We start from the raw sequence: 25,500 nt of genomic DNA, 5'->3' as shown, positions 1-25,500 counted from the left end.
TGCCTGCATGACTCAATTACAATGGAATCAGGTGCTATACCACAAGAAATAGTGATACCATTCCTCTCCCTGCTGTAAATCTGGAGCCAGGAAGAGTTCACATTCAAAACCACAACTCAAATAAAAAAGATGCAATTCCACCATATGTTCAGAAAAATCCTCTTGAACTTAATTACTCCAAAAAGAACTTCATGCATCTGAAAGATTCTAATCTCCAGAGAACAAAGGTCATGACCAGTTTTAAATAAGGTTTCCTAATTATCAGAGTACAAAGACAAGGTCAGGTCTGTTGTACACCCAGCTTTTCTTCTCACGGGCACCACAATAAATAAAAAGAAATATCAAAAAAAGTATTCTACTTCTGCCCTGAGAATGAATAGAAAGAAATTCCATCTACAAGGTAAATTTTCCAGAAAACAGCTGGCACCAAACTCAGAAATTAAAATAAAACTTGCCCGTAACTACAATACTGCTAACAAAATGCTCCAACATTGATTAATATTAAACATGGTAAAATTCCCAAGATTCAGTTCACACAAAGAGCAAATAAAAACTGTTCTCAACAGAACCACTAAAGCATTTGAAGAAAGGATGTTGCAAAGAACATCTGTCTGTCTCTCTCTGAGTATTCAGCTTTTAGTATTTTTCCATCTATTCTGAAAGTCAGCAATCACTTGGGAGAATGATGTATTGATAAAATATACAAACCAAATACTTACGCATTTAACTGCCTGATGGAAGAGGAAAATGATTAAGAAAAATCTCAAGAGGACAAGGTCACAGATGGGAAGAAGTGATCCTGATAGTTTCAGATTAAGTGGTTTTGGCACTTAAAATATTCTTTTAGAACTAGAAGCACAGATTTTAAAACTAATTATGACAAAGATAAAACTTTGTGATGATCAAGTAAGAATGTCATGTGGTTGATACACCATAATTCAGTTCATATAATATTAGAGAAAAGTGAATAAAAAAGACCTTAATTTGAGTTTGTTCTAAAGTTGGTGTCTATCAGCTATTTTGTTATAGATAACTAAGGATGCCTATTCAATATGAAACACAGAAAATGCTGTTTCTAAATTATTTGTTACCCTGAGTATTCTTATATTATTTCAGTCTAACCAGACAGAAAGAGCTAGGCAAGACTGACTTTGATTGTGGATTTCAAAGACATCAGCATTTAATGAATTTGAAATTAATAGTCCTTAGGGAATCCCAGCTATGCACTGAATGAGGGTCAGCACTGTCACAGCTCCAAAAGTTTTAAATTATTCCTAAGTCTTCTTTACATCATTAAAAAGTATATTGCTTCTGAACAAAACCAGAACACTGAAAAAACAATTGTTTAACTTTATCATAGATTGTCACAAAAATAAGTTGTCATTATTGCTGCCATCTTTCCTAAAGGAAGATACTCATTCTTGCTCTGGTATGCAATGAAATTATCTAAGCAACATTAAGAAACCATAAAAGACTTACATGCATGGAAAGGTAATCTTCAGGACAGCATATGTGGAAGATGACATTACCTGGCCTCTTAGAATCATAGAATCATTCAGGTTGGAGAGGACATTTAAGATCATCAAGTCCAACCACTAATCTAGCACTGCCAAGTCCACCCTCTAGCTAATTAGCATAGGGGGAATAGCAGGCTAAGGTCAAGTTTGGGAGCACTGGGAAACAGTAAACACAACTGCAGATTGCCATGTTGGCTGCGATACGCAGAACAGTCCTGTGGCACAACTGTAACAAAACTCTACTTTCTATTCAGTGATTTGCTTTTCATTAAGCAGAACACATAAAAGCATTCCTTGCAGTTGTTCACCTCTTGATTCATTTTTGAAGCAAGAGATCAATATTGTCAGATACCGAGGGACCACAAATGGGCTTAGTAGAACTAAGCTTGGGGTGCATATGTGAAAAATCATACAGTACTTCTAAAACGTCACTGAGGATCCACTTTCCTTTAATCTTACTGTTCCACCAAGTGATTGTGCAACACTGAGCAGATCACGTAGCAGATACTGCATGCGCAGACACTGAGTCTTCTGTGCCCACCTCATTCTCACCAAAACAATTTTCTCTCTATTTACAACAATGAAGATTAGGAATTCTGAGTGTGAGAGAAGCAGCATTAGCCTAAAGGAAGATTTTAAAGACACATTATTTTTCTTCTTGAGGCTAGCAAATGTCTAGAAATATTTTGTTGCTGTCTGGTTAGACAATATAATCAAATGCTGTTTGCTCAACATGCAACAAAACATAGCAGGCAAAACATTTCTATTTTGCCTAAAAAGAAAGCTGGGTTTTTCACTAGAAAAACGTTTTCAGTGTCACTTTTTTCATCCTTCTTAGTGAATGGATAAGCCTGTTGCTTTTTCAAGATCAGACACACAATTTCAGTCTCACTAAATAGTGTAAAAATTATTGCCATAACTGCAGTAATTTTTGGAAGGGGTCCTACGTCCAGCTTTGGGGGGTGGTGAGGAGAGGGAGACAAGAGCATCCTCTGGGATGTTCTAGGTGGCATGCATACTAACTACTTCCAGCCAGAGTCCTCAGCTACTCTGTGACATTCAGACTTCCAGCCACAAGTGGGCAACTCAGTCGTGTGAAAAGCAGGAGTTCATAAACTAGACAAATGACTTTGAAGACTCAAGGACTGACCCTGATTCTTTCTGTAACTTGATAAAGTTTCATGGATTGTAATCCCATAATGTTCTGTTTCTAGAGCCAGGCAATAAAAGCTAGGCACTACATACCATAATCGAGGATTTTCAGGTACTGAGCAGCTGCATTTTTTATTAGCATCAATAAAGTTGGCTGTAAATGTTTCCAGCCTAATCCAAATTGTGCCAACTCATATGAAAAAAATATCTGTTGCAATTGTTGCTGCTAGAAAATCAGCCACTGAACTGGTATAGTTAACGTTAAACAAAAATTTCCTGTGAATAAGGAAAGTTTTACTGACAGGGCTGGACCTGAAGCTCACAGGCCATCTACAGCACTTTTCTACTAGCTTCTATAGGGGTGAAACCAGGCCACCTACAGATGGTGCACAGTAGTCAGTCCCATGTACTTCAGTTCTATGAGCCACATCAATAAGGGGTTTTCTGGTTTGTTTGTTTTTATGAACCAGGATTATACCAAGGCTTTTTTCCACTATTCCTAGCAGAAGGAATAGTCACAAGAATCACACTGACCATACACAAATGAAGCAAAAAACCCACCAAAAAATCTAAACAACAATGCAGGGGGGCCATAGAGGTGGGCTATGTGTGTGCTTACATATGCTAGTGTAACAGATGGAAGTAGGGGCTCCCATTGCTTCAGACTGCTCTTGGAGCCAGTCAGTTGGTAGTAAGTACAGAGGAATTCTGCTGAGTTTCAAGCTTTTCTGACAAAGACATGCAGTGTTAGGTAGTGGCAGAACATAGCAGTCTGTCTGGAAAGAAGATACAGATATTCTTAGACCTGTTCAGTGATTCCACAGATGATGTATTAGCCCCTTAAGAGAGAGCCAACAGAAATGTTAGCACTTTCAAATGAATTGCAGTTCTCCAAGAAGGCAGGAGTAGGCACTGCATCGGGGGTAAACAATGAAAGATTTGCCTAAAAGAGTAATTTCTTGTATTGCTATCTTCAGGAACTAGATCTACTAAATATAAGGAAAAATATAAGGAACTAGATCTGGTAAATATAATGGAAAAAAAGGGGCTGTAGTAACCTTCAGTAACAGCCCACTGCACTGATACTAAACCAGAAAAGGGAAATACTTCCAGATGTGGAAAACATGTAGAGTCTAACCAGATCAGCTTTAATCTGGTTAGAATATAACTCAATAATAGCTATATCCTCAAAGAGGAGGAGAAATGGGGAGTCATACTATGGAAACACTTGCTGGAGTACGAACCCAGAAGATGTGGAAGTTATCAATGTGGAAATTATCAGGTTGATCAAATATGAGGCTATGACTGGTTGGAAAAATAGGAGGCTGGAGAAGCAAAGAAGCAGCACACAATGATGCAAATATCTCTGCTTCAGACAGAGATTAAGAGCTGTGCTTTAGAGTGAGGGTACCATCCCTCTGCACTGTAGCAGATAGAGGACAGTCATGACTTTAAGCTCATGTGCATGATTCATATTCCACTTTAGGCCCAGAAAGATAGGAAACAAACAATTCTACGAACCAAAAAGAGATTAATGCTTATTTTTGAGTACAATTCACAGAAGGTGATCACAATCATTTGAGCAGCCTTTGGAAAGCTTAGTACAGGTCATTTGCCTGCTGATGTTTAATTTTATGGGTATGTCTTATTTTGAAAAAGCGAAGAAATCAAGGAGGAGAAAAATTCTTTTTTTGGTGATCCTGCACGGACCACAGGACTGTAAAGAGGACTACATCAATCACTGTCTTTGTTTACTTTTGATACAGTTTTTGGACACATTGTTATGGTTAAGGCTAAAACAGTGTAGCATGAAGACCTATTTGTGAAATAATTCCTGTTTTCTCTATGCCTACATGTATCGTAAGTCTGTTCAATTTAGGGTAGGAAGTGAAATAGTGATATATGCTTACTTAACATAGTTGTATAAAACCAGTAAAACTGGGCTAACACTACCAGGTCTGCAACTACTTGAAGGAACCAGATTGCCAGTGGAGGTAATGTATTAGAATGAACTTCCCGATTTGCAATCAAGGAAAAGAACCCAAAACACATATTTCCAACTGTTAAAAACACCCAAACTTCTCCATCCACAGTCTCATTCTGATGTGAACAGTAATGAAAGTAGCCAGATTTTATGAACAGTATGGTTACATCAGCATTGATCTGATAACTCCTGACTCATTTTTTCACAAACATGATGAATTTTGCTGATCTAAAAGACAAAGAAAACTCAGGTTACTTGGCCTTATTACTCCACAGGCTTTCACATTAACTTTGTGACTAATTGCAACAGTCCTTTTCTTTAAAAAACTGCCAAACCCTCCCAAAAAATCTATTTCCCTAAATATGTTATAATATTTTCCACTTCTACATCCATGCTGACTGTACAACTTTCTTTTGTATTCTACTTTGATTTTTCTCCTGTGCTGTGAAACTTTCTGATGTACAGCATATTTACACATAATTTTTAAAATGTTGTGACAGTTTGATATTTTTAAGTGGAAAGAAATACACTCACCTTTTATGAGAGAATAAATTTAGTGTCCAGAGAAACAGACAAGTAGTTCAAATCCATGAAAAATATTCTGTAGGTGTCATTCAAGAGCACCTCCATCTACCTATTTCAAATCACAATCTCTATTCTATCTGAACCTTCCTATTCAGACCTAGGTCCAGGAATTATTAACATGAAACTAGTAGAGCCATCTGTGAACTAACCCAAATTTCAACCCAGAACAGGTTGCAGTACTTCGGGGAAATGTTAACAGAGCAGAGAGTCATTCAGACATCAGGCTTGACTTCATTTCAACTTGACAGCAGCAGAAAGTCACCCTGCCATCAAATACTTATTCTTGAATCTATACAAAAGCAACACATTTTATTATCCTTCCAGTTCTCTGATCATATATGTATACATCACACAAATTACTATCACAGATGGCATACTTATTATCACTTTGGACAGAGGCCACAGAGGTCCTGAATAAACATGATTTCCTATTAGTCACAGTTAAAGGACATTAATGAGTTAGTTATGTAGTAAATTCAGTTGTAGCAGAAAGTCATAGTCACATGTATTTCGAAAGGGTTGAAAACATGTATATGGGTGTACTCTTTTTCCTTTAATACCAATGTTCATCAAATTATTTTTTAGTAACTGATTTTTTTCTAGCTCAAGTTTTTAATTCATTCACTACCAAAAAAAGCCTTTCCTCTTTCCTCCTCTTGTAATACCTTGTACTGCTTATAGGAGCAGCTGTTGTCACACACACATCGTGCCTGTCCCCTGGGCAAAAAAAAGACCAATCTTACAATAAGTAGAGACACGCTGGAGGGGTCACTTGTGCTGGAGGGAGTCATAATTGGCTTTTCAACTGAAGACTTCATTTCTACCATGATGACAAGCTTTTATAAACCTGAGCTTTATATCTTCCCCTCCCTACTTTCTGTGGTTCATACAGTCATTTGTCATAAGCTAACCTAAAAATCATGTTGTGTGTGGACTCAGACAGTCAGCAAAGAAACAAAATGGCATACTTAGTGCAGGAAAAAGAGTTTATACACTGTTAGAAGTTTAAAAACTTGATTTTTCTTTTCCAGAAAGTTTGTGCATTTGCTGAAGACAGCCTTCAGTTGTACAGCTAAGTATTCAGATATAACATGTCCTTGGACAACACAGGTGAAAAAAGCACTCAATTAATTTAGTCATATAGTAGCTATATTCCTTTGGAAGTAATTCACTCTTGGAACTGATGCACAACTACTTAGTTCAGTGTTGATTTCCGTAAGACCTTGATGGAAGTTATGCACTTTTCAGGTGGCTGAAAATCCCATTTTTCCCTTCTAGCAATTAGAAAAACTGATTTTAATGTCTATTGAAGACCTACTGAAATTAACTAAAAGACTTTGATCAGCTTTGGATCAGATGCAGCATATGAGAGAGAGACACACATGAAAGCTCCCACCCCTTTAAACATAAGAAAAACTGAAAACAGTAGATGACATGAAAAACTCATTTCTCTTTGAAGTCAGTCTGATTCATCAACCCTGGTGGGCAGAAACTTTTATAAAATTTTAATTTCCTATGCCTTTAAATTATTCCCTTACTCTATGCAAAAGTCCATTTGCCCTATACAAAACAGAACGTAATGAAACCAATATTTCATCTACCAAAATCTTGAAGTGTTCAGCTAATTACAAATGTTTACTAAGTACAGAATTCTGCCACTACATAGATAACAGAAATAGGAAATTACATACTTTTAAAAAAATAGAGTACTGGAGCAGTTTTATCAAAACCTTACAATATTTTAAAATAACTCTAAAAATATTAATTACTTTTTGAAGTGCCTTTCAAACAGAAAAAGTAATCTGTGAAGATGACTGATTAATGCAATAGTCAGAAGATACAACGTAACTCAGAATATCCTTTTCCAGTCCATCTGTTGGCCTTGTGTTCATCTGCCTGACAAGGTCTCTGTGTACAACTAGTCCATAAAGCTAAAATCTGTGACACATGGGGATCATTTACCACAAAAAATAGTGTCCAAGAGTATGTGTCAACCTGCATGTTGGAACCGCCCTTAGTTCCAACAGAGAAGTACAATTTTACCCTTGTATTCATAATAAACTATTGCTTTTGGAATGCCATTTTCATCCAAGCTATTTTGTGAACAAACAAGACATCAGGGAATAAGTGGTGCTTAAACAGGCTACACAAAAGATTGTGTTTGAAACTCAGTGCTGATTACTTTCATCCTCCTCTCCAACAGAGTAGACATTCAAGCATTTTTTAAAAAAATAAGTCTCAAATAGAAGGTAATGGTTAGGTCTGCCAAAAACAGTTGGCTTCTCAGCTGCTGCTTCAAAATAAAAGACTACTAGAGAGCACTAGATTTAACTTTTGTAACCATACTGAGACATCTGAAAATTTGTTTGTGACAGAGCAAAATAAATCCTGTTAGGTTGCATCACTGGTACCCCTGTAGGTACTGAGGGCCTGCCATTAGGAGAAGACATCTCTTTCCCAGGTTGAACAAGACCTGTGCCCTCATCTTCTCACCACAAGGCATCTGCTTCTGCCCCTGAACATTTTGGTGGCTCTCTACTGAACTCACTTCAGTTTCTCCATGTCTTTGCTGTATTATGGGGCCAAAACCTGCCACTGGACACCACTAAAAAAAGCCTGGGTCCATCTTCTTTACACTCTCCCTTCAGGTATTTATTTACATTGATAAGAAGATCACTTCCCTCAGCTGACTGCTTTTTTACCGCAGAATCAATTAGATTCTAAACAATCAGAATAGATTACAGGCACCATACAGCTATCATTTCCATTAAATTAACAAATGCAACAGATACACAAAGTAGCTGAGCAACCAGGTGAAAGTTTGTACTCTTACACTGAAGTGTTCCCTTCTTTTTGCCAAATTTTTAAACATCAAGAAATCAAGAATTCTATCAATGCTTTTTTGTATCGAACAGCTACTAAATAAAGTCAACTATATTTTACATATAGTGAAAGTATTTGCCATTACCCCCTTGGGTGAAAAATAATCAGAATGTTGATAATATAATTGAAACAAACTGTTCTATACCATAGCCAGTTGTAACAAGAAAAAACATCAAGTAAAGCTCAACTGGTTGATGCAAAATTAAAACCATAATGATTACTTGTACAAAATGGGAAATTACATTTATCAGCCACAAAATGTCATAAAAAGTCATAAAATGAAGAGGAATAAGACTTGACCATACTTTACAGAATAAAACTTTCAGAATAGTTGTCCTGGTTATGAATAGTGCCTCTACACAAATTTCAAACAGATTTAACAATGAAACTGCAAAAACTAACATTATAAGATCCCCCTTGATGCTAAAGAATCTGTTTGCAGACCTTCAATGTTCAAATGGAGACATTTCCAAAGATACGCGAGGCCCATTTAGCAAATGGCTAATTCTCAGAAATGCATGCAGTCATAAGTATTAGATATTATTTAAACATCCACAGCATTCAAACACTTAGTCTGAATGCTCCAAAATCCTCTCAAATTGAACAGGAAATGATATAAGGATTTCATTAAACATATTGTACTTTTTAGCTCCATTTGGGACAATAATTAGAGCTTTCCCTGTGACTTTTGACACTACCATCTGGTTCTGGTTTAGGTAATACCCAGCCACCCTATGATGTCAGGCATAATAAGGGAAATCAATATTTTTTCCTCCAGCAGCTCTGCTGGACTTCTATAGAAAGGGCAGCAAATCTAGATGAGAACAGTATAAAAATACCTTTGTTCATAATCTCAACCAAGTAACTTGGGCCAGTCCTAGAATAATGGTTATGCATTAACAGGAAATTGCTAAATATTCCATCTGTTGCTCACCAGCAAACTATCTACCATATCAATGTCTCAAGAAACCCCACAACTGGACTAAGTCTGCCCTTTTGTAGTGCTCTACATTTTTGATAGAATCATTGCATATCACCATCCTCAATTTTTACAATCACTGATATAAAGACAAGAGCCAATTATTTTAGAAGCCATAAATCTGAATGACGGCTGCAGTGACTAGAATGAAATTTCTCCAAAGCTCACTAGGATGAATATTGGAGTAAATCCCCTTCAAATGGCAGTATAGCAGCAAGAACTTTGACCTAGTTTTCAAAAGAATTATAAAAGAGCTGCACATGGAAGATGGATTCCTAATCTCTTGGAATCCTTTGGAAATCTGAGTTTGTTTTCTCTATAAACCAGCCAATATATGAAGCAATTTCTATCTATCTCAGTCAAAGGCACACCACTCAAACATCTATCTAATTGCTCTTGAATAACATCCCCCTTAAAATCATGTATTTGAGAGTACTTTTCCATACAGCTTGTATTGAGTTTCTTTTTCTCTTTTTGCTAAGTGGAGAAGTGATTAATACAGGGTGATTTATCATACACTGGTCCTTTTAACATGATATAAACTGGTGTGAATATTCTTCTGAACTGAATGAGTTCCTACATTTAATAAAACACAGTAACCATAACTACAGGATCAAGTGGATGTTGCTGATGTAGAAAGTAATCAGAGAGACAGTGTTTTGTTGTAGATTAAACATGCTCAGAAGAATATCAGCTTCTACCATTCATGTCACCACTAAGCACCTCCGGCTGCCAATCAGTATCAAAGCAGACCAACCCCCAAATGCTGCACTAAGCTTTCTCAGGGCATGTCTGTTGTCATGCGAGTGAGAAGTAGCATCAAGGGTCAAAACCAGCATAACAGAGAGAATTATAATTTTCAGTGTCATGGGCATATTCACCTCCCTTGATAATAGACTTCCCATGGCACTGCTCTCACAAACACTCTGACTATGCATTTAGTATATGATAACCAGTTTAAATCAGGATGTTTCAGTTTAACTTAGGTACCGGTATCACTAATCATGTAGCATGGATTTCCATACAAGATAATTTACTCCTCACTTTTGTGACTGCAATGAAGACCTAGTCATAAGCCACCAAAAAGTAAGGATCAGTTCACTGTTTCAGATTCTTTACTTCCCAGAATTACACTGATTTCTTTAGCTCATTAAAGCCCATGTCAGAGAAAGCTATCCTTTCTTTCTGCAAAAAAGAACAGGTGTGACCATGAAATTTAAAGTGAAGTTTTAAAAAATGAAACTAGGGTAAATGTTAAGCTTTATTGCACCATAATTATTATAGTTCTTCACTGTGAACACAATTGGCAAAAAATTAAATCATAGCTGCTTTGCAAGTTTACCAGATTAAATCTTATCAACTCATTCGTTTACAAATACTAAGTTCCTTGTCTCTTTCATTCCTTCAGCTGCACTTCCACTTATCTGATACTGTCTTAATCTTCATTAACAAGAAGTGAAAGGATCTCAAGATGTCTTTATGGTACACATACGTTTTGCTCTCAACACCAGCCAGCTTGTACCATTAAAATGTGGTATTGGGCCAATGCTGTAATTACATTCACATAAAGATAAGCATAGAAATAGCACAACATTGAGGATACCTGCAACTCAACATGCCCTGAAGATCAAATAATACGGGTGCTTGTAGGAATGCTGTTTTGTCATTTCTCAGAAGAAATATTATCATAATAACAGGAGGTTTATGGCAAAAAATGATTGACCACATCAGTCATGCATATAACGATTGACCAAACCAGAGTCAACTACTTTTTGCCTCACGTGGTCCATCATTATATCTTCGTAAATAATATGGCCATTGCTTTACTCTTTATAAGTAACACCATACAATACTAAGAAGCTTTTTACTCGGGACTAACTGTTATTTGGGATCATCTGAACTCTTTCCACCTCGCTCATGCCACATACATTGGTCATTAGCTTCCCACAGTTAAGTTGACCACATATGAATCACTTTTGCTTTTGGAAAGCGCTGTTCAGCATTTACTTAAAAAACCCACAATATGAGACATTTAAAACATTTCTCCTTTAAAAAAAAAAAAAATCATTTTCAAACACATACAACTGTCAGATGAAAGTAATTTTTACTTTCCAATGAAAGTAAATCATAACTTCTTTCTTTAATTCAATAAGTTAATTTACTATTTATATTATTTTCCTGCCAATGGTATTCCTTGCACAGAATGCAGCAATGGCCCCAGCCTTTGAACCAACTCAGGAACAACTCTTCTTCCACACATGTGCCAGATTGCTGCAGTTGCATAATCCTTGGAAAAAGTAAGCCAAAAGAGTGAGATCAGAACAGGACCTGGCCTCAACCCATAACTGAGTCACTGACCCTTGCTGAACCAATCTCCATTTGCACATCGGAAGTGCTCCTGGAGTTTTTCATTTTATCAGCAGAGGTATGCACAATATGCCATACAAAAATTCAGCACATGCTTCATAGATTAATGAAGGTTTATAAAAACTGAATTTAAATGTTATTTTTTAAAAAAAAACACTAGCTATGGAAAAGGTACCATATTACTAACCAGAAAACTGAGACTCAGTAAAATGCATTACTACCCCCCAATCACACAGGAATTTAATGGCAAAGGAGTAAATACATCCAAACACATTAATTCTCAGCCACATACCTCACTGAAATAAGTGGATTTGAAATCAGATAAAATAAAACAAATTATCACTTGGGCTGACCATGTCAATCAACCACAGATTTTCACACAGCTACCACAGTAGCTTGTCAGAATTCTTACAGGGAATCAGCAGAATTTCCTACACACAACGAAGATGTGAATTGAAGCATCAAAAAAGCAATTTCTCTGCAAGTCTTTGCAAACCATGGGGTAGGTGCAGCTGTATTTACCTGTATACATGCAGAAAATAAAGACTTTGGCAGCTTATCAAACTAGTCAGACACAAAAAGAATTTGGCCAACTTCTGTAGTAAGCTGGATGTCATCCAGGCCAGAGTGACCTCCATGGAAATTGAAAAATTACAGGAGACTGATAACAGCAGTGGGAAGTTAGAGATGCAGAAATCCCCACTGGTGGATAGAACATAGTTTTTGGTCAGAACACTGAGACTTCTACAACTGCTGATATCAAAGTAATAGCAATAGGAGAGAAGAAAAAAACAGAAGCTTAATTCATTGTTTATATGTGGGTTCCTCAAGAATAAGGACATTTTTGTCATAGTTTCCTATTTTCACAGAAACAACTAAAGTTAGGAAGAGGCTTTATTTCTATTGACCCTCATATTGTGGTTAATCTTATGCTTCCTAACGTTTAGCTCCAAATAGGAAAATTGTCGACAGTAATTCAATCTTGCTGGCCAAAAGGCCAACACAGAGCAGCAGCTGCTTCAGAAGAAGGTATAAAAGGGTGCCACTGTAGCTAAAGGTGGAAAAAATACAATTTATCAAAGTGGAAAGATTCAATCTAGAACTGCTAGATAACTGCTTAAGTGCCTCAACAAACAGAATGAACATAAAAAAAGATGAGAAAAGATCACAGGATTCAGCCTTCCAGAACTGTAGATCTCAGGGACACAGTAAAGGGCTTTCACACATCACTACCAATGCTCTCCCTCATCCTTTTCAGGCAACCAATGTTTCAAAGACCTAATATTAGTACATATGTTCATGCATACATCCCTTCTCCAGAAGGCAGCCCAGTTGCAGTTCCTGTCCTGTGTCTGGCAATCTGAAAATGAAGATTTATGTCATGAGTCTCTGTGGTTTTATCTATCTAGCTATCTACACACATTCAAAAAATGCAGGTAACACTACTTTAATTAGTTGGTTTAGAGGTAATTGAAATTATATAATCTGGATGCAAACTGATAATCCATGGTTAACTCCTGTGGTTGAGTTTACTATTTAAAAAAAACATACTAGGGAGGCAGCCTTTCCCTTTCAATTACTCTGTGTTTCTGGTAGTCAGTGGGGTGTTACATTAATGGTTGTAACACCATTGATGTAACACCCCACTGACTTCATCAAGTTGAGGTTTTGATCCAGCCTCATCTGGTTTCAGTGATCCCATCTGCATCACTTAGGCTAATAATTCACAGCTATCTTACAAAATAGTTGTAACTGGTAAATTACAGAATTATTTAAAAGTATAGTAAAAACTCTAACAGGTAAGTATTCTCCCCATCAAACATATTCTAATACTTGCACTTATATCAATAGAACAAACAGAGCATTACTATGAAAAAAATAAAGATCTAACCTGCTGTTCTTGTACTGTAGTGCTTGATTTTGAAGAGTATAATCTTCGTCCTCACACATTTTTCATTGATTATATAGATGAATTATTTTAATTTAATCTTGCTGCATTATACGTGTGTATTAGGGAAAGTAATTATAATGGAAAGTAGATGGCAATAAATGAGAGGGAAATGGCACAATTTTCAGTGTGTACACAGATATTAACCAATGATGTTTACTTAATTTTATCAAAGCAATATCTCTGGAAATTAAAACTTTAATGAAAGCAATAACTGAAGCATAAGCAAAGCAATATTAAAACCCCAATATAATTTTTCATTATATTAAAGGTTTAAAACTGTTTTCCTTTTTTTAATTCTACAGTGCACTCAAAGTAAGTTATTAGTTTTTAATATTATTATTCAGTTGTACATACTTTGAGAACAATCTACACACAATGTTACTGGGGAGTAATGCAAACAACAAACTGTAAAAACTAAAAAATGATCAGTACAGACTATGCGAGAGTATTTTAATAACTGAAATTAGGCCTTTTGTTATTAATTATATGCATCAAAAGCAATGCTGCTGATTCCCACAATAAGAGAATTAAAATTCATTTCATAACTACTAGGAAGTCTCTTTGCAATTTTTCAAATTAAAAACTCTTCATTTTTATAATGAACGATATGACATATCAATGATTGCAGTTTTTCAAAGGCTCCTATCTAGACATTCAAGATTCACTTTTGACACAGAAGTAGCCCTGTAATAAATTGGTTATAAAAGAAGAAACGGGAATACACATTACAATTAACCTTTTTATTTCACTTTACTTTGATATGAGTTCATCATTTTAATTTGTAAAAACATTAGGCTGAATCCCGAAATGTAATGAGTTAGAATATTTTGCGAGGTAAATGGAGGTTTTGTTTGTCTTTAATTTGCAGCAAACTTACTCTTCTCAGTTCTCTATCAATCCAGAATAGTTGCTTAGAGAATTCCCAGTCCCCCTTTCAAGAAAAATCCAAACCTTACATTTCTCAAAAAGGACACTGATTTTTTATTAGTATCAAATCAGCAGTAACTTAAAAGGTTTGATATGTCAATTTACTTCCAGATAAAATTCTAATTTAATTTTTCTGCCTTGGGAAAGCAAAATGTACCTGAATTCTGTGCATCAGGGAAGCTTAGTTTTCTGCAGAATGTTATGTAAGATCAATTTTTTGTTTGTTTGTTTAAATTTTACAATTTGAGGAAAATTAGAATGTATGTTTAAAAAAGTAGAAACAGTAGATGCAGTTCTATTATTTTACCAAATTGCAGATTATAGAGAAAAAAAGGCTAAAAACAATCTCATAAACTCCTGTGAATTACAAGTGATCAAGGTATAGTTCTAGCAGTAGAACACGGTAGTCAGCAGACAACAAAGCATAATTCAGTGGGAATTACAGGTGCTTGATAATAAAATAAAACATTATCTGCTAATGATAGTTTCACATAGGATGAATCAACCCCTCTGCCATATACATACAAAACTTTAAAAGAATCATTATAAACAGAAAATATGAAATGAGAGCTCAGAGAGGAGAAAAACAAGCCCTTAAATTTCTCACTGGGGCTGAAATATCTCTACCATTTCTCTTTCCAACTCATCCCACTGATTTATCTGGTTTAAGGGACTTACTTCAGATCATATAGATCAATGACAGGCACATGTTTCTTACTAGCCAATTTATTTTGATTCTTTCAAAAACAGGTCTGTGCAAAACAAGTTATACATATGCACCTTGTAACATCAAGAGAAGATACTCTTCTTGGTAAATTATTTGCCTTGTTTTGCTCTCTGTAGATACTGCTAAGACAAGGATGCTCCAATCTTACTGAGCATGTAATTGGTCTGTTAGTGTTTATATAATTGCTGATTGCATTTGATTTCTGAGGAGGCTGTGAAGGAATGACAGCTTAATAGTATAAGGTAGTTTTTATATGGCCAGTATAACAGACTCTTAAATTAACTAGTAAGCTCTCTTCTACAGATATTATGCTGCCATCACAATAGTCAAGACATATTCTTGAAATCTAAGTTAATTCTGTATTCCTTAAAGAATTTCTTACATTACAGAATTCCTTATAAACACCCTGAACCTAAAACATTAGCTTCCCTGAGCTTCATTTTATTATTAAAAAAAATTTATTTTTCAGAGCTAAGTATCGCCTGTTGTTCAAGGTTTATTAGCAATTAACACTTCAACACCCATATTTTAAGTCTCTCCATAAGTCTTTGTAAGTCTATAAAATATTTGTTCAGCCAAATGAGTTTAATTATTTGACTGTTAAAGAACACAAAGCGAAACTGTTAAGGACTAATGCAAAGTTACGCAAAATGCATTCTAAGCACCACTGTTTATTGTAAAGAACTGACCCTAGGTCATTCAGAATATATAATACTTCTAATAAAATTGTTAAATTGATCTAGCAGGTTTTGTTGATAACATGATCTACCATACAAAAAGTGTTGTTCGATGATTAATTTAATGCAAAAAGCATCAACTTTCATTCCCCAAAATCATTCATTATGTAATCTCACTTTATGAGTCCTAAAGGATTTCATTTGTGTTTTAAGGGCAATTACATTATCTTATCTTTCCTCATCAATAATCCAGTTTCTAAGCTGTACTAAACAATAAGGGTGAAGGACAAATAATTGTTCACTTAAGAATCAGATTATTATGCAGGAAAATGAAGATTTATTTATCTTCTCATGTAAATTCAGTAGGAAGTGGTTTTGTTTAATGAATTGATGGTTTCTACTATGCCTATTTTGGATCAAAGGAAAGTAAGACATTTTTAAACTATTCAAAAGGAAATCCTAACTGCTTTTCCAAAAGGTGGTGGCTAACTTAAAGAGTGGTGATAATTTAAATAATAGTATTAAATTAACCGAGGCAACAATAACAATTTTTACATTGTGGCAGGTTTAAAAGAGTGGTGGTTTATCATGTTTTCAAATGGAATACATTTTACTTTCAGCTAGGACATATAATCAGATTGGCTGTCTGCCTACAGGTGGCCAATATCAGTCAAATGACAGTTTTAAGAGGTTGTTCGGCATTATTAAAAAAACATACAAAGAAAACTGTACTTCTAAAACTGGTCTGGAAGTAGAATTCTTCACTGTTTGTTGTGTGTTACATAAATGCAGGAAGAGAAAAAACTAGGAGCAGAGGAAGAATAACAGATGAAATAAGGGACTGACCTCAAATATATCAGTGTAGAAACATCATTAAGTGTTTATAAAATTATTTTCTGGTATGTTTACAAATCCTATGAAAAACCTCCAAATTTTCCAATTTAAGTTTAAAAAATATGAACACAACTAAGGATACATTTTATTATCTACATTCTCCTCAATCTACTTAAGACAGTGAAATAGGCAGCAGGCAGTCCAGAGCAATGATTTTTGTTTGTTTCTGAGAATGTTGTCCTAAAAGCAGATTCATTACCTGGTGTATGATAGACCAATCTCACACACTCAGGAGAGATATTGCTTTATTCTGCGCAGGATGCTCGGTGGACTTTCCACAAATCAAGCACACCAGATTCATCAGGTGTGTCCCTTTTAAACAGTAACAATTGCATTTAATTTATTAAACTACTCCTACCTAGTACTATTCAAACTATCTAATGCATATGTATAGGATTACATCACCATGACACGTCAGATGCCTTCTCCGCATACGCAGGGGTCTCGTATCCCCTCCTCACTTTGACCACTAAGTCAGTCTGTATTGGATAAGTGGTTCATTTTCCTGCCAAGAGGAACACACCATCAATCAGGAAAAATAGAAAGGATCAGAACTGGTGCTCCAGCTGAGGCACCATTAAACAGGAAGAATAGAAAAGATCAGAATGATCTTGGCTAACTAACAATTTAAAACAGGACTTTCTACTCTACCACAGGATTTTCTATATCTCACATCAAGAATTTAAGTGTTTTAAGAAATGTAGCTTTCAATTATTTTGATTATATTAAGGTACCTTTATGCAACAGTCAATATTATAAAGGAGATTGATGGAATCAGAAAAATTGGCTAGAGACAGATGTGTGTACTCTGGAAATAGTCTGAAATCCGTGTAAACATGGATTCATGCATTTGCTGAAAAAATTAAAGAGAAATAAATGTTTGTTATCAACACTGTGTGAATCATTCCCTTGAACTTTTCCTTTATCTTTTTCATGTATTAAGAAACATTTTAGTAATTTTATGCAAGGAAAAAATTGAAGAGTCTTCACTTATTCAGTCTCTCCAAACTCCAAAAAAAAGAGCCACACTTTCCTATTATGGTTCAATATTCTCACAGCAATTCCAGACAGTCCAGGGTTATAGAAACATTCAAAATGCACAGATAAGCATTTCTTACACCACCTTACAATACTAAATCCTGCATAAAAGTTTAATACTTCTGATTAAATAAACCTTTAAGTATTTTTGGTGCACATATTTAGTAATCTACTACTGCAGTTGCAAACTGAACAAGCTTATCAATAATTCCAGAAAGACTTAACGCTTATCCTATTGATCTACTTTACACAGGATGACAATCACTTACAGAAAGTACAGAACTGAAACACACAAAGTCTAGTAGATACCGGAGCTCACTTACAATTCTTGGACTGGGTCAGAGTTCCCTCTGAAAGGAAGAAACTACCTGTGAAAAATCTTGGTGTTACAGAAATCAGAAATCAAATAAAAGTCCAGATTAATAAAATTCCCTTTGACTTCTGTCAGCTTTAGACCAAGATTTAAATGGGATTTATATTAATAAGAGAGAGAGAAACCTCCAAAACAGGAAAGTACCTTGTTTAAAACTAAATTTATTTTATTAATAATCCCCTGTAAACTTTATTCTTAAGACACTTTCAGAGAGCCATTCTCAACTAATGAAACAGTCGGAGAATCAGCACATTGATTCAGCAAATCCTCCACTGAAGGAGATCTTGATAGAGTAGCAGAACTGGCTATAACTCATTCATTTTTATTGTGACCATCTCATTAATCTAAAGATTATATTCTTAATATAGCTGCACTAAGTACATAAAAAGCCCTGATTTTATTAGACATGTTTATTTGACTTGGATGGTATTATTTCAATAATATGCAAGGTTCCATGAAATTAACAATGGCATCTATAAAACTGCACTGACTTAGCAAAGATCTGCATGGCTCAAAATATAGATCCGCTTAGAGGAGGATAATGAGGTGAATTAAATATTTCTAATAAATTTCAACTGTTGATATTAAAATGGTAATATTATTTTGTTGCCTTCCTAAAACTTGTTTCCCACTTTCAATACAACTACATTTTTCATGTCTTTGAAGCAAACTACCACTACAATTCTTCTAATAAGATCCCAAACTTATTGCTTCCATTAGTACCATAGGAAACTGTCTCTCAGCTGCTCATAACACTTTAAAACGCATTGGTCATTTCAGGCCTCTACCCCTAAGCCTGGTGGGTTTTTTGGTTTGTGTTTTCTAAGCTCTTTCTGTAGCTTCTCTGTCATAAGGTAAAAGCTTAATGCAGCCTAGGATATTATTGAAAGCAGTCACCTCTGCACATTATTTGATTTTAACTTTACTGTTTTTTCTATATTTTTTTTTCTTTTATAACAATATGTTCTTCTTGACCCCAGCTGGGAAAACTATCTCCATGAATTGCTCCATAAGGTTTTTATACCTACTTGTTGTGGTTTAACCACAGCCAGCAACTAAGCACCACGCAGCCGCTCACTCACTCCCCCCCATCCAGTGGGATGGGGGAGAAAATTGGGACGAGAAGTAAAACTCCTGGGTTGAGATAAGAACGGTTTAATAGAACAGAAAAGAAGAAACGAATAATGATAATGATAACACTAATAAAATGACAACAGTAATAATAAAGGGATTGGAATGTACAAATGATGCGCAGGGCAATTGCTCACCACCCGCCGACCGACACCCAGCTAGTCCCCGAGCCGCGATTCCCTCCCCCACCTCCCACTTCCTATACTAGATGTGACGTCACATGGTATGGAATACACCATTTGCCAGTTTGGGTCAGGTGCCCTGGCTGTCTCCTGTGCCAGCTTCTTGTGCCCCTCCAGCTTTCTCGCTGGCTGGGCATGAGAAGCTGAAAAAGCCTTGACTTTAGTCTAAACACTACTGAGAAACAACTGAAAACATCAGTGTTATCAACATTCTTCGCCTACTGAACTCAAAACATAGCACTGTACCAGCTACTAGGAAGACAGTTAACTCTATCCCAGCTGAAACCAGGACAGTATCCACCCCTTATTCTATACCATTGACGTCATGCTCAGTTCCCATACCTTTTGTTACATTAGTTACATCCTGATCAATCATCACCACCTTTCCATCCCTTTGAGACATATGAACAATGAGATATATATATATATATATATACATGTATACACACACAGAGATATCATTCCTTTAGTTCGTGGGTTATGTTCATAAAAAGTTTGTTGAGTTCATTTAGTTTCCGACTCTGGGCTCCATCTGTCATACCAGTCTGTCTGGGCAGGAGGGATGGTGCAAAGTCCTCTCAGTCAGTAGAGCAGAATTGGGCTTCAGTGCGGTGTGACGAGCAGATGACATTGGACGCAGCAGGAGGATGGTGTGCACCGTTGGATTGTTGCATGCTGGAGTCAGTTCTGGTTCCATCACTACTGCGCTTTGCTCAGTTTTATCACAGTTCTTTCTTGCTTGATCCAAGTGATTCTTACTATAGTACTATGGATATAGCATGTAGCATTTATAGTAATGATAACATACAGTAGCAGGGTTATATATCAACTAATATCATACAGTTTAATTCTGGCTATTCTCACCTAAAATCAAATCCCCCTGAGGCACACATCGGACTTGCCCATCTTTTCTCATCACCCACCAAGTGCACCCAGGCCCTTGAGCAAAAGCAATCCCACAAATGGGTTTACCTTTGCCTGAGGCAGGAGTAACCCAGACTGTTTTCCCTAACATATTTTTCATGTGCACTACAAGGACTTTATCTCCATCCACAGTATGTAGAAATTCTGACTGGGCAGGGCCACTCCGATTGGCAGATCCTCTGGTGTTGACTAACCAGGTGGCTTTTGCTAAATGTGTATCCACCCCCCATTGCTCTCAATGTAGCTTTTAACAGTCCATTGTATCGCTCAATTTTCCCAGAGGCTGGTGCATGATAGGGGATACGATACACCCACTCAATGCCATGCTCTTTGGCCCAGGTGTCTATGAGGTTGTTTCGGAAATGAGTCCCATTGTCTGACTCAATTCTTTCTGGGGTGCCATGTCGCCACAAGACCTGCTTCTCAAGGCCCAGGATACTGTTCCGGGAAGTGGCATGGGGCACAGAATATGTTTCCGGCCATCCGGTGGTTGCTTCCACCATTGTAAGCACATAGCGCTTGCCTTGGCAAGTTTGTGGGAGTGTGAAATAGTCAATCTGCCAGGCTTCCCCATATTTATATTTCAGCCATCGCCCTTCATAGCACAGGGGCTTTAACTGCTTGGCTTGCTTAATTGCAGCACATGATTCACATTCATGGACAACCTGCGCGATAGTGTCCATGGTCAGGTCCACTCCTCGATCACGAGCCCATCTATATGTTGCATCTCTTCCCTGATGGCCTGAAGTATCATGGGCCCACTGAGCCATAAATGGCTCACCCTTCTGTTGCCAGTCCAGGTCCACCTGAGCCACTTCAATCTTGGCAGCTTGATCCACCTGTTGGTTGTTTCGATGTTCTTCAGTGGCCTGACCCTTGGGTACCTGAGCATCTACATGACGTACTTTTACAACCAGATGCTCTAGCCGGGACGCAATATCTTGCCACAGTGCGGCAGCCCAAATGGGTTTACCTCTGTGCTGCCAGTTGCTCTGCTTCCATTGCTGTAACCACCCCCATAGGGCATTTGCCACCTTCCATGAGTCAGTATAGAGATAAAGCACTGGCCACTTTTCTCTTTCAGCAATGTCTAACACTAACTGGATGGCTTTCACCTCTGCAAACTGACTCGATTCACCTTCTCCTTCAGCAGTTTCTGCAACTTGTTGTGTAGGACTCCATACAGCAACCTTCCACCTCCGATGCTTTCCCACAACGCGACAGGATCTGTCAGTGAACAGGGCATATTGCCTCTCACTTTCCGGCAGTTTATTATACAGCGAGGCTTCTTCAGCACGTGCCACCTCCTCCGCTGGCGACATTCCAAAATCTTTGCCTTCTGGCCAGTCCGTGATCACTTCTAAAATTCCTGGGCGACTGGGGTTTCCTATGCGAGCCTGTTGTGTGATCAGTGCAATCCACTTACTCCACGTGGCATCAGTCGCATGATGTGTAGAGGAGACCCTCCCTTTTGAACATCCAGCCCAGCACTGGCAGTCGGGGTGCTAAGAGGAGCTGGGTCTCAGTACCAACCACTTCTGAGGTGGCTCGAACTACTTCATATGCTGCCAATATCTCTTTTTCAGTTAGAGTATAGCGAGCCTCGGATCCTCAATATCCCCGACTCCAAAACCCCAGGGGTCGGCCTCGGGTCTCCCCAGGTGCTTTCTGCCAGAGGCTCCAGGTAGGGCCATTCTCCCCGGCTGCAGTATAGAGCACATTTTTAACATCTTGTCCTTCTCGGACTGGTCCAAGGGCTACTGCATGAACAATCTCCCGTTTAATTTGTTCAAAGGCTTGTTGTTGCTCAGGGCCCCATTTAAAATCATTCTTCTTCCAGGTAACTTGGTAGAGAGGACTTACAATCAGACTGTAATTTGGAATATGCATTCTCCAAAAACCCACGACACCTAAGGAGGCCTGTGTTTCCTTTTTATTAGTTGGTGGAGACATAGCTGCTATTTTGTTGATCACGTCCATTGGGACCTGATGACGTCCCATCTTGCCGTTTTATTCCCAAAAACTGGATCTCCTGTGCAGGTCCCTTCACCTTACTTTCTTTTATGGCAAAACCAGCCTTCAGAAGGATTTGGATTATTTTCTTCCCTTTCTCAAAGACTTCTTCTGCCATGTTGCCCCATACGATGATGTCATCAATGTATTGCAGGTGTTCTGGAGCTTCACCTTTTTCCAGTGCAGTCTGGATTAGTCCATGGCAAATGGTGGGGCTATGTTTCCACCCCTGGGGCAATCAATTCCAAGTGTACTGGACACCCCTCCAAGTGAAGGCAAACTATGGACGACACTCTGCTGCCAGAGGGATTGAGAAAAACACATTAGCAATGTCAATTCTGGCATACCACTTGGCTGCCTTTGACTCTAGTTCGTATTGAAGTTCTAGCATATCTGGAATGGCAGCACTCAGCGGTGGCGTAACTTCATTCAGGCCGCAACAGTCAACTGTTAGTCTCCACTCCCCATTAGACTTTTGCACTGGCCATATGGGACTATTAAAAGGTGAGTGAGTTTTGCTGATCACTCCTTGGCTCTCCAGTTGACAAATCAACTTACAGATGGGAGTCAGAGTCTCGGTTGGTGCGATATTGCCACCGGTGCACCGTTGTGGTAGCAATTGGCACTTGTTGTTCTTCAACCTTCAGCAACCCCACAATCGAAGGGTCTTGAGAGAGACCAGGCAGGGTGGACAGCTGTTCAGTGCCCTCTGTCTCCAAGGCAGCTATACCAAAAGCCCATTGATACCCCTTTGGGACCTTAAAATACCCTCTCCCGAGATAGTTTATGCCAAGGATACACAGAGCCTCTGGACCAGTCACAATGGGGTGTTTCTGCCATTCATTTCAAGTTAGGCTTACTTCAACTTCCAATACAGTTAACTCTTGGGATCCCCCTGTCACACCAGAAATACAAATGGGTTCTGCCCCTTTATGACTTGATGGCATTAGAGTACACTGTGCGCCGGTGTCTACTACAGCCGTATACTCCTGTGGGTCTGATGCGCCAGGCCAGCGAATCCACACAGTCCAATAGACCCGGTTATCCCTTTCCTCCACCTGGCTGGAGGCAGGGCCCTCAGAATTCCCCTCAAGAGGATCAGAAAAAAGATCAGCCCTTCTACTGTGTTTGGAAACTGGAGCGGCATTTTTCCTGGTAGAATCCCTTTTTTTGGTGGTTCTTCCTTACAGCTCATGTACCTGTGCATTTAGGACCGAGGTTGGTTTTCCGTCCCATTTCCTCATGTCCTCTCCATGATCACATAGGTAAAACCACAGGGCACCTTTTGGTGTGTACCTTCTATATTCTCTCTCTTGGGCAGAGGAGCGCTCACTCCTAATAGCTGAGACATTGGTCCTTACAAGTGGGGAGTAGGACATATCCTCTTTGATTTGTTGGACATCCTGGGACAGCTTCTCCACAGCCAAAATGCAGGCTTGTAGGGAGGAGGAAAGATTTTCTTCATATTGACGGAGTTGGCGACCCACTGTCGGCGCCTCTTCATCTTTCCAGGTCACTATTACCAATGTGTTGGCATAGGAAAATGGTGTGCTCCATACAAACTTCCGCCACATGGGTCGTGTGCATTGGACTTCGTCTGGATCTTTGGGTAATTGTGGATTGTCTGGGTCATGATGAATCGTCTCTAGCACAGCTAATTCCCTCAGATATTGGATACCTTTTTCCATGGCGGTCCACTTGCTTGATTGACATATAACATCTTCCTTAAAGGGGTACCTTTCCTTCACACTTGACAGGAGTCACCTCCAGAGGCTGATGGCTTGTGTCCCTTTTCCAATTGCCTTGTCAATGCCACCTTCCCTGGCAAGCAATCCCAGCTGCTTGGCTTCCCTACCTTCTAATTCCAAGCTACTAGCCCCATTGTCCCAGCATGGTGAGCCAGGTGATAATATGCTCACCTATACAGTGGTCAAAGTCTGTTCACATATGCTGCAGCTCACTCAAGGATAGGGACTGGGTTATTACCTCTGGTTCTGCCTCTTCCTCCGGTTCCCGTGATGACCCTGGTTCACCTTCATCCTTCGCTAAGTGAACTGATTTTTTTGTATATTTCTTTTTATGTACGGGGGCAACTGATACTGGTGCAGGTTGGTCCGCTGGTTCAGTTGCAGCATCTCTCACCGGGTTTTGGATAACCACAGTGTCTGTCACTGAGGTTTGGGTAGCTGCAGTGCTCGTCGCTGGGGCTGGACGGACTGCAGTGCCCGTTGCCAAGGTTTGGGTAGCTGCTGTGCTTGTTGCCGGGGCTGGAGGGGCTGCAGTGCCTGTTGCTGAGGTTTGGGTAACCCGAGTTCTCGTCGCCGGGGCTGGAGGGGTCACGGTGCCAGTCGCCAAGGTCTGGGTGCCTGCAATGATCATTGCCAGGGCTGGAGAGGCCACAGCACCCGTTGCCAAGGTTTGGGTGGCCGCGGTGCTCATCGTTTTGCTGTTAGGTCCAGAGACTTTCTCTTCCCCTTGAGGGTACTGAGTGGTGTCGAACACGGCTCAATAGGCATGGGCCAGGCCCCAGCACGTTGCAGTGATTTGTATCTCTCTGGAGCTGCCGGGGTGACAGCATACCTTTTCCAAATATTTTACTAGTTCTTCTGGATCCTGCACTTGTTCAGGGGTGAATTTCCAAAACAGTGGAGGTGCCCACTTTTCTAGGTACTTGCCCATACTACCCCACACACCCTGCCACTCATAATTATCCAGCCTCGGGGCAGATCTCTGGGTGATCTGATTAAACAGTTGTTTAACCTTAAACGAGAGCTGAACCACATTCAGGACCATGCTAATTCCTAGCAGTAGGGCTAGGACCATGCTGGTCTCAACATCCCAGGAGTATTCAAATTTTTCAAAATTCTCAAACTCCATTGTAGTTGGACTGAAGGAGAAAGGAGAGGGGAAGAAAGGTATCCCACTCATAGACTGGTTTTCCATGGAGGAAAGGTAAATGGTATAATTATTAATAGTTTCCCACAGATGGCTCCCGCAGTATAAAGGTGACAATGTTAAGTGCAAATACCAGATTAATCCCACAGCTGATGACTTTATCATACCATAAACCAGAGTTATACAATACATCAAAGTGAAAACCTTAATCTACCTCCCATGGATGATAAGCAGCAGAAGAGGAACTACATACAGCAAGCGAGGTGATACATAACAGAACTTTAAAAACCAGAGCAACAAC

Source organism: Haliaeetus albicilla, chromosome 8 (assembly GCF_947461875.1).
Source record: "Haliaeetus albicilla chromosome 8, bHalAlb1.1, whole genome shotgun sequence".
Classification (NCBI taxonomy): domain Eukaryota; kingdom Metazoa; phylum Chordata; class Aves; order Accipitriformes; family Accipitridae; genus Haliaeetus; species Haliaeetus albicilla.
This window is presented reverse-complemented; position numbering follows the sequence as displayed.